The 10,375-nt window shown below is 33.6% G+C and overlaps 1 pseudogene across 1 annotated transcript; it reads right to left on the reverse strand.

The window, feature by feature from the left end:
• Nucleotides 1-8,783: 8,783 nt before the first annotated feature.
• Nucleotides 8,784-10,084, reverse strand: LOC308341588 (tubulin alpha-1A chain-like; annotated as a pseudogene). Its single transcript has one exon. The product of its transcript is annotated as a tubulin alpha-1A chain-like (transcript).
• Nucleotides 10,085-10,375: the final 291 nt, after the last annotated feature.

Raw genomic sequence — 10,375 nt, forward strand, 5'->3', positions numbered from 1 at the left:
ATATATATCTCTGTGTTTCACCATTTTTTGGTACTTTTCCTTAATCTTACCCTCACCTTTGCATGTAGTCTCTTCCTTAAACTCTCTTCCAACACTCCCAAGTAATATGTTGTTTATTTACTGCCAGACTCTTACTGATACTGATGGGCTTAAGTCCCATAAGATATTCTGTCAATATTTTCATTAGCATTCTATTCAATTCATGTATTTTTTTAGGTGGAATTAAATGTTTATAATATTCCACTCTAATTTCTATTCCCTAAGTATTCTTTATACCATTCAAAAAAGTGTATAGTTTGGACCATAAAGAGGTTTACACTTTTTTAACTGAGTTCATTTCTGGATACTTAAATTTTTTATATTTTAAGTGATGTTTCCCATTATTTTGCAAAACCAGTTACTGTTTCTTATACAAACTATGACATATTGATTTAAGAAAGGGAAATTGACTCCTGTAGGTGTAATAAAAGAAGAGTTTTGAGGAAAAGACTGACATCTGACCCAAAGTCAATTTCAATTACAGTGTCACAGTCAGAATAAATAAAGCATAGTAATTGTTATACTCAAGAAGTTTATTCTACAAGAAAAAGTAGTATTGAGCAAATGTGGATCAGATGGAAGATCCACAGAGGACTTCCTTTTGTGCAAGATGTGTTGATCATCAAAGAATTTCGGTGGCATTACTAATGACTAACTTGATGCTAAGCAAATAGAAATATTTAAAAGGAAACATTTCAAATAACACAGGAACTGTATAATTACCATCTTCCAAAAATATTTCTGATTTCACTGGTATCATCGTTTTCTCCTCCTAGAACTGTGATTAATCTTGATATATATATATATATATATATGCGTATATATATATATGTATATGGAGACGGATGATTAATCTTGGTGTATATATATAAGATACACACACACACATATGGTTAGTTAAACACATAAGTAGGTATATATATATATATATATTTCATTTCTGTAGGATACTGAAATGAAACCCATTTCAGTGGGTTACTGAAAGTAACCATTGTATATAGCCAATTTTCAGTTGTAATGGCAAAAATAACTTTATCTCACAGAATTACCTAGAGGATTAAAGAGATAATCTAACCTAATCACAAGAGACAGTGCTTTATAAATAGCACTAATTTAATAGAAGAAAATTATTTTCTACTTATGTAGAAAAATAGAAGTTCCTACGTTTTCACCTGATAATCATATATTTTAATCATAAATTCTATTTAATCATGGTAAATGTCCACTTAACAATGATACTCTGATTAGTTACTTCATTTTGACACTACCTAACCATCCTACATTGATTTTATTTCAATTACTTAAGCAACATTATCTCAGAGATGAATAATCACATACTAAATGGACTGGCCCAAAGGAGTACATGGGTAGTATGATGTATTCATAATTTGTATCTAGTACATATGGTAATTAAATTTATTCATTGTTTGAGATAATGATTTACTTCATTAATTTCACAATAATTAATTTTGATTCAGGAGATATTCCATTTGGTATATGTTAATGTAATCTGGACCAGCGTAGCTAAACTGTTCAAGTAAAAAGATTTATTTTATTATATGCTTTCAGAACATTGGTTATTTATACTCAAATTAGTTCAATCATTCTCTATGATATTTATGCAAATGTATACTTTAATATATCTATTAATGATCCAGTCGTCATTTTTGTGCACAATATTCTGGCTTGAAAAATATGTGAAAATTTTTGTTTTTAATATTTTAGTATTTCTCAAAACAACTTAAAAAAGATATGATAAATCCCATTTCCATTTTCAAAAGTGGAATATTAATGTTTTTCCTGTAATATTTTATTTAAAATTTTTATACGAATCATTTTTATAATACTTATTTGTTACCCTGAAACTATTGTTTTCCTTTTAATCTCATTACTTTTACACATTGAACTTTCAGTGTGAATTGTATACCCATAATTTTCCTATTGTCATCTCTATTTTTAACTCAACAACTAACAATTTTTCCTATTGTCATCTCTATCTTTAACTAACGACTAACATTTTAAATTGTCTTTGCCACATGATATCTAATTAAATATTTTCTTCCCCACATGTGCAAATTGTTTTCTAACACCCTTTATTTTCAAAAAAATACTAGTCTTTCCCACGATGCATGGTACTTCCTGTTATATACTATACAATATTCTTCTGCATGTTAGTGTCTTATATAAGATAACACCCTAATAAAAACCTAAGCCAAGAGTATGAAAAAGTTGTTAGAACTTTTATAAGAAGTAAACTTAAAGCATGTGTCAAGAATGATATAATTATATACATTGATGAAATATTTCTAAGAATTTTTCCTAAGGAAATAATCAAGTAAATACGTACTTGGGTATTAAGTATTCAAAACCGAGCATGTAATATTTTATGCAACTTAAATGATAATCAAGAAAGAAATGTTTAAATTATAATAAATCATAAAATATATTATGCTTCCACTAAAATTCAGAACTCAAAACTGTTACTGGTGTGCATATATTCATTTTATAAGAGCCAGTGAAAAAGAGTTCCATTAACTCTATAGTATTCAGCTTTGACAAAATATATAAATATTATTTGCTTTTGAATTAAAACACTGGAAAAAAATAGGTAAAGTTTAATAATTCTATAAGAGCATAATTAGAAGTTACATATGCTTTATAATTTTTCATTTTCCCAAAATGTATACACTGAGATATAAATTACTTTCATGAGTAGATGTCTGGGGCCACTGAGAACAAATAGGAGGTGTATAGCATGCTGCTTCTCCAGAAAACTCATGGTACAGCAGATAGGCCAATAAAAAATAGCGTGGTAGTCTTTCCCTCACAGGGAATGAGAATTGTGGTACATCATTCAGTGTTCTGCTTGCTGTTTGTTAGGCTGCTTGATGGGTTGGCTTCTGTTCCATTTCTCTTGGATCATGGGTGGTATCTGGCATCTTCTTAGATGTATGGGGGCTGCTAAGAACAAAAAGAACAGGGTGGCATGTTGCTAGTTCAGAGGACCCATTGTACATCAGAAGATACCAGAAGGTGTAAGAGATTATGAGTTCCTGAAAAAAAATCTAACCAGCAAATTCCTCTAATTAAGAATCCACGCACATAAATCCAGAGAAGGCATACCCACAGAAAAGTTTGAAAGGTCCCAGATTCCCTAGCTAGACGGACTGGTGAAGGTTTTTCCCTGTATAATCATAGTTCATAAAAACTGGGAGAGGTGGATGTTTTTTTCAAATGTACAAATATGGAAAAATAACCCAGGCAAAGGGACAAAATGAATCTTCAGAAACCAATCCCCCCAAAATAGAAATATATGAATTACCTGGCAAAGAATAAGAAATAACATGCATAAACATTTTCAGAAAGTAGAAGCTAGCAATATGGTAGAGGAAGCCTCAGACCTGTATTCCCCTCAGAGAAATAGAATTAACATTACACGACTAATTGCCTTTGTGAGAAATCCAGAAAGCAATTAAGAAGTTCCTGTACTGTAGGCAAGCACAAAACCAACCACATAAAATCGGTAGGAAAATTCATGGCACTTTCTCACCAGACCCACTCCTAGTCGTGTTGTGGCATGATTAGGAAGAAACCACTAACACCCAGATTCTCCCTGGGTAGGGAAAGAAATGGAATGTACATACAATGTTCTGACTTTTGGGAAGCTGCCCAGGGGACTGATCTCTATCTTGCCTGAATTTAAGCACTGATGAGAAAGGAATGCCAGGTTGGGATCCACTGAGAACAAAAATGGTCAACATATACCAGAGTCTACAGTACCAAAGACAGACACTAACTAGGTACTGTTCATTAGTAGCACTTGGCAAACTTCTTCAGTAAGATTACACATATAAACTCAGAGAGAATACATCCCAGAAAAGCCTTGAAAGATGCCTAGAATACCCAGCTGGGCTGACCTAAGAAAAACCTCCCAGGGCAAAGACCGTAACACAAAGACTGGAGAAGTAATGGATATTTTTTAAAATTTCCAAAGTCCCAACAGAAGATAACAAAATATACAAAGAAACAGGGGGATATGAACCATTCAAAGGGACAAATTAAATCACAAGAAACTGACCCTAAAGAAATGGAGACAATAATTACTAGACATAGAACTAAAGAAAAAAAAAGTTCATAGAGATGTTGAATGAATTAAAAGAGAACACAGAGAGGCAATTATATGAAATCAGGAAAATGATGTATGAACAAAATGAGAATATCACCAGAGATAGAAAAATTATAGAAGAGGGACGCCTGGGTGGCTCAGTGGGTTAAGCCGCTGCCTTCGGCTCAGGTCATGATCCCGGGGTCCTGGGATCGAGTCCCGCATCGGGTTCTCTGCTCCGCGGGGAGCCTGCTTCCTCCTTCTCTCTCTCTGCCTGCCTCTCTGCCTACTTGTGACCTCTGTCTGTCAGATAAATAAATAAAATATTTAAAAAAAAAAAATTTAAAAAAAAAAAAAAAAAAGAAAAATTATAGAAGAACCAAACTGAAATTCTAGAACTAAAGAATAAAACATGAATTGAAAATTTCACTAGAGGGATTTTATAGCTATTGACCAGACAACAGAAAGAATCAGCAAACTTGAAGATAGGACTTTTGAAATTACTGATGCATAGAAGCTAAAAGAAAAATAATATAAAAGAACAAAGAAAACCTGAAGTACTTGTAGGACAGCATTACATAGAACATGCATATTATAGGAGTCCCAGAAGGAGATGAAAAGAAGAAGGGGCAGAGATCCTATGTGAAGGAATAATGGCTAAAAACTTCTCGAACTTGAGAAAAAAAAAATGAATATATACATTTAAGAAGCTCAATTCACTCCAACTAAAAGAAAGCATACACACAGACAAATCATAATAAAATTGTCCAGTCACATAGAGAATTGTGAAAGCAGCAAGTAAAAACAGCTATCACATACAAGGCAACTCTAGGGATCTGCTGTACAACACTGTGCATATAGTTAACAACACCATACACTTCAAAGTCGTGTAAGTCTGTGCTTGGTGTTTATTACCACAACAACAACAAAAAAATAAATTGGTGCTAAGTAACTTGAGTTACTAATATTTTTTTCATTATTTCTGCCTTAAAACATAGCCTGAGTAATACACACACATACACACACACATGCAATTTCCTATCAACAAAAATTCTTTCAGTTTTTGAAATATTGTTAATCAATCATTGACTGAGGGGAGATGGCACATAATTTTAAATTTGACAAAGTAATTTTTCTCTATTGAAACTCCAGAATTATAATCACACCAGACGTGTTTACAGAGACAACTGAGAAAAGTCTTAGAAATATTTTTAGTTAAATTTTTAGAGTTGTTGAAAATATGTTACTTTGCAAGTTTGAAGACTTGATCTTATTCCCCTTATCTAAAAATGCAAATGTAGAAACAAAAGAACCAGCGAAATTATCTAATTTAATTAAATGATTAGTATGTACCTTTTCATGCACAAAACACTATTATAATCATGTTTTCGAAAAGCCTGAAATATAGTTACCTAGAAGAGGCAAATAATGAAAAATAAAGCAGTAGTATAGGACAGTAAAATGTTTATTTGGTTCCACATAAATTTTGTTCTTTTTTTCTCTTTTGGAGTTAAAATAACATCTTCACGATGTAATGTAATGCAAAAAGCAACCATTCAATATATTTTCTTCATATGGTGTGAAATCTGGACTTGGTTTTGGAATGTGTCACTATTCTAAGAAGCTTTCAAGCTGGAGGACGTAAATTTTTTTAAAAAAATTTATTCAGGGGGCGCCTGGGTGGCCCAGTGGGTTAAAGCCTCTGACTTCAGCTCAGGTCATGATCCCAGGGTCCTGGGATGGAGCCCCACATTGGGCTCTCTGCTCAGTGGGGAGCCTGCTTTCTCCTCTCTCTGCCTGCCTTTCTGCCTACTTGTGATCTCTGTCTGTCAAATAAATAAATAAAATCTTAAAAAAAATAAAAAATAAAAATAAAAATTTATTCATATCACTTTAAAATGGTGCAATTATCAAAAAGAAAAAAGACATAATTCACTGAAAAGACATCAAAATAAGTTATACAGGTTCATGCACATTACCTTTATCAAAATATAAGCATTTATAAAATGCTTTTATAATAAAATAAAAACATTTATAATCTACATAGAATCTTTTTCCTGATTGGTTAGCACTGTCTCTATTTTCAAACTCTACAACTTTCACTGTTAATTTCTTTCTCACAGAGCAATGTTATTCTGTAATTAATCAGTATTTGTTGATTAAAGTATTAGAATCAAATTTAAGTAAAATTATGTTAACTTCTTCTCTCTCTACATATATGTATAATTATCTGTATATATATTATAACTAATTATAATAATAAATACAAATACATAAAAATATGTTATGTATAAATTAATATATTTATTATAAATTATAATATATAATATCTGTGTCTGTATATATACATATGTATATGTGTGTGTGTATATATGTATGTATGTGTATGTGTGTGTGTGTGTGTGTGTGTGTGTGTGTATATATATATATAAAACTTATCTGTTGAGAAAAAGTGAATTTTTCCTGTGGCTACAGAAGATATAAATCTAATTTCTAGAGATGAGAACTAAAATGACTGGGTGGAAAACACAGGATATGATTTGTAGTAGATTAGACAGTGCCAAAAAATATTACTAAAATGAAGACATGGTAATAGAAAGAATCCAAAATGGAACATAGGGGGAAAAAAAGAAATGCACACACATACACACACAGAGGACAAAGCAATAGTGAAATAGAGGACAAGTTCCATCAGCCTAATATACATATAAACTGGGGTATCCCCAAAAAGGAATGAATATTTGAAAAAATAACAGCCAAAAATAGTCTACATTTGAGTGAAATGAATTTTTCACTCAATAATAACAGAATACATATTGTTTACAAGTTCACATGGAACACTTACCATATAGAACATATTATGGACTATAAAACAAGCCTTGACAAACTTTAAGGAATTCACAACACATAAAATATGCTCTTTGACAAAAATAAAATTAAAATTTAAAATCACTACTGGGAAAAATACTTGGAAGCGTAATAACATATTTCCAGATAAACTATGGGTCAATAAGTAATCAAAAGGAAAATTACAAAGCATTTTGAGTGGGATGAAAACAAAGACCAATAACCAACATTTGTGCAGTACATCTAAAGCAGTACATAGAGGGAATAGCACTAAATGGCTATATTAAGAAAGGAAAAAGTTCTTAAGTCAACAACCTCAGTTTCTATCTTGATCCTGTAATGATGTATGAAACTCAACATATGCAGAAAAATAAATAATAAAGAGAGGCATAGAAATCAACCAAAGGGAAAATAGCAAAATACAGAAAATCAATAAACAGCCAAAGCTGATTCTTTGAGAAGGTCAATAAAATTAATATACCTCAAGCTAGACAAATCACAACAGAAAACTCTGATAAGAGCCCTCGGAGATTAAGTACTATTATCCCCATTTCCAAAGGAGAAAAATTAGGCACAAAGTTACATGACTTGTTCAATATCTCACAAATAATAAGTAGTGTAGCCAGAATTCAAACCCAAGTGATTATCCTCCTCCAGTGATGCTCTTAAATATATATTATGCTATGTAATGTTTATTTATATAATTATAAATTCATATTCATTAGTATTTCTATAGCTACATAATTATATATGGATATAATTTAGTAAATAATTACATATCACTAGAACCAATCTCTAAACACATTCTGCCTCTTTTTCACTTTTAAGCATATCTTGAACATCTATATACATCTGCATATATGACTCACTTCATTCTTTATATTTGCTTCATTCTTATATTCTTTATATTTCCAATCAATGAATGTCCCATAATTCACTTAACCAGCTCTTTCCTGGTAGACATTAATTTGTTTCCACTGCTAAAAAATGTACAATTAAAATTATTATACATATACCTTTGAATTAACAAGTGTACATTTATTGATAGTATAAATTTTTAGCAATAGAATTTGCTGCTATAAAGTTTTTTTTATTTTTTGTAGATTTTGACAAATTAGTCTTGAAACGTGCTGTACCAGCTGACATGCCCACCTAAATGCACAAGATTCTTGTTTTTAACTTCCTAGAGAATCTTGTGTATTAAAATTATTTTCAATTTTTGTCAATGGGATAGGTAGAAAATTCTAATTAAAATAAAAATTTCAAATTATGAGTGAAGTTGAATTATGCAAGGTTTTTATTACCTTATAGAGACTGTCTTTTTTTTTTTTTTCATTTAAGACAGGAATAGTTTATTCAAACCCATCAGAGAAATGGACAGCTTGAATCTGTAACAAAGTGTTGTGGTTTTCTTTCTTTCTTTCTTTCTTTCTTTTTAAGATTTATTTACTTTAGAGATACACAGAGAGAGAGAGAGAGAAAGAGTACATGAGCAGGGGATGGGGCAGATGGAGGAGAGACAGAACCCTTAAGAAGGATCCCTACAGAGGGTGGAGCCAGAAAGTGGACTTGATCCCAGGACCCTGAGATCATGATCTGAGCCAAAATAAAAAGCTGGTCACCCAACCAACTAAGCCACCCAGGCGCCCAGAAAGTATTGTTTTAAAGCAAAGGTCAGTCATCTTACATGAAAGTATACACTATTATATACAAATCAACTGATCAGAGCACAACTTTTCAGTGTTTAGAACAGAAAAAGCCACCCTGTAAGGGCAGCACATTTGTGACCTTTTTAACTATAGTATTCCTCTCCTTCTTCATCCTCTTCTTCAACAGAGTCCACACCAACCTCCTTATAATCCTACTCAAGGGCAGCCATATCCTCACAGACCTCAAAAAACTCTCCTTCCTCCATGCCTTCACCCACATACCAGTGAACAAAGGCAGTTGGCACACATCAGGTCAAACTTGTGGTCCAGGCAAGCCCAGGCCTCAGCAATGACTGTGATGCTGCTCAGCGTGCACACAGCTTGTTGTACTTTGGCCATGTCTCCACCAGGTATAAAGGCTGGTAATTAATGCTGATTTTGGAACTGGTGGGGCAGCAGTCCACAAAATGGATGCCACATTTGGTCTTGATGGTAGCAATGGCAGCATTGACATCTTTGGAAAACAAGTCACCATAGTACAACAGGTAGCAAGCCATGCATTTACCATGGTGAAGGTCATATTTCACCATCTAGTCGGCTGGCTCAAAGCATTCATTGGTGATTTCAGCTACAGAAAGCTGTTCAGAGTCAGCTTTCTCAGCAGAGATGACAGGAGCATATGTGGCCAGAGGAAAGTGGATATGAGGACAAGTCACCAAAAGTTGGTCTGGAGTTCTGTCAGATCAACATTCAGGGCTCCATCAAATCTGAGGAAAGCAGTGATTAATGACACAATTTGACCTATCAACCAGCCTACTTAGGTTATTGTAGGTTGGGCATTCAGTATCAAGGTTCCTAAAACAGATATTATAGATGGCCTTATTGTCTACCATGAAGACACAATGAGTGCTCCCAGGTGGTGTGGGTAATGTGGATGGAGCTGCAAAGCTCAACTACAGCTGTGGAAATTATTGGGGCGGAGGGGGATGAGCTGGGTAAATGGGGAACTCCAGCTTGGACTTCCTGCCATAATCATCAAAGAAATGTTCCATCAGTAGGTTGGTGAACCCCGAACCATTCCCCTCCAAAGTTGTGGAAAGCCAAGAAGCCCTGAAGACCTGTGCCCTGGTGCGCCAGTTGGTGAATTTGGTCCAACACAAGGTCACCGATTTCCTTGTAGAGCCCTAGAGCATAGTTACTGGCAGCATTTTCCTTGCCTGTAATGAGCTTCATCAATGACTGTGGGTTCTAGGTTTATAAACACTGCCTTGGGCACATGCTTTCCAGTGCCCATCTCACTGAGGAAGGTGTTGAAGGAGTATTCTCCCTCAATGGTCTTGTCACTTGGCATCGGACCATCTGGCTGAATGTCATGTTGCAAGCAATAGAGTTCCTAGGACGCACTGCCAATATGGACAACAGCCTGGCCAACATGGAGGGAGATGCATTCCTGTGTGGTTGCTGCTTTGTGGCTGCTGAGCAGATGGCAGAGAGGAAGAGGTTGTTTCTTCTTATAGTGCAACTCTCAGATGGTCAACATAAGAGAACCTGCTGAGAACTTTTCATTCTCTTTTTTCTTCATTCTCTTTCCCCTACCCATCCTCCTTGAGATTTTACGACTATTGCTAACAGCCATTTTTAAATTAAAATAATTTATTTCTTATGTGTACAGCAACTTTATTAGCCTGATATTTATATATTAATAGTTTCGGAACATTTTTGCATTTAGAATACT

The sequence above is a fragment of the Martes martes genome (assembly GCF_963455335.1).
Source record: "Martes martes genome assembly, chromosome: 4".
In the NCBI taxonomy this organism is placed as follows: Eukaryota; Metazoa; Chordata; class Mammalia; order Carnivora; family Mustelidae; genus Martes; species Martes martes.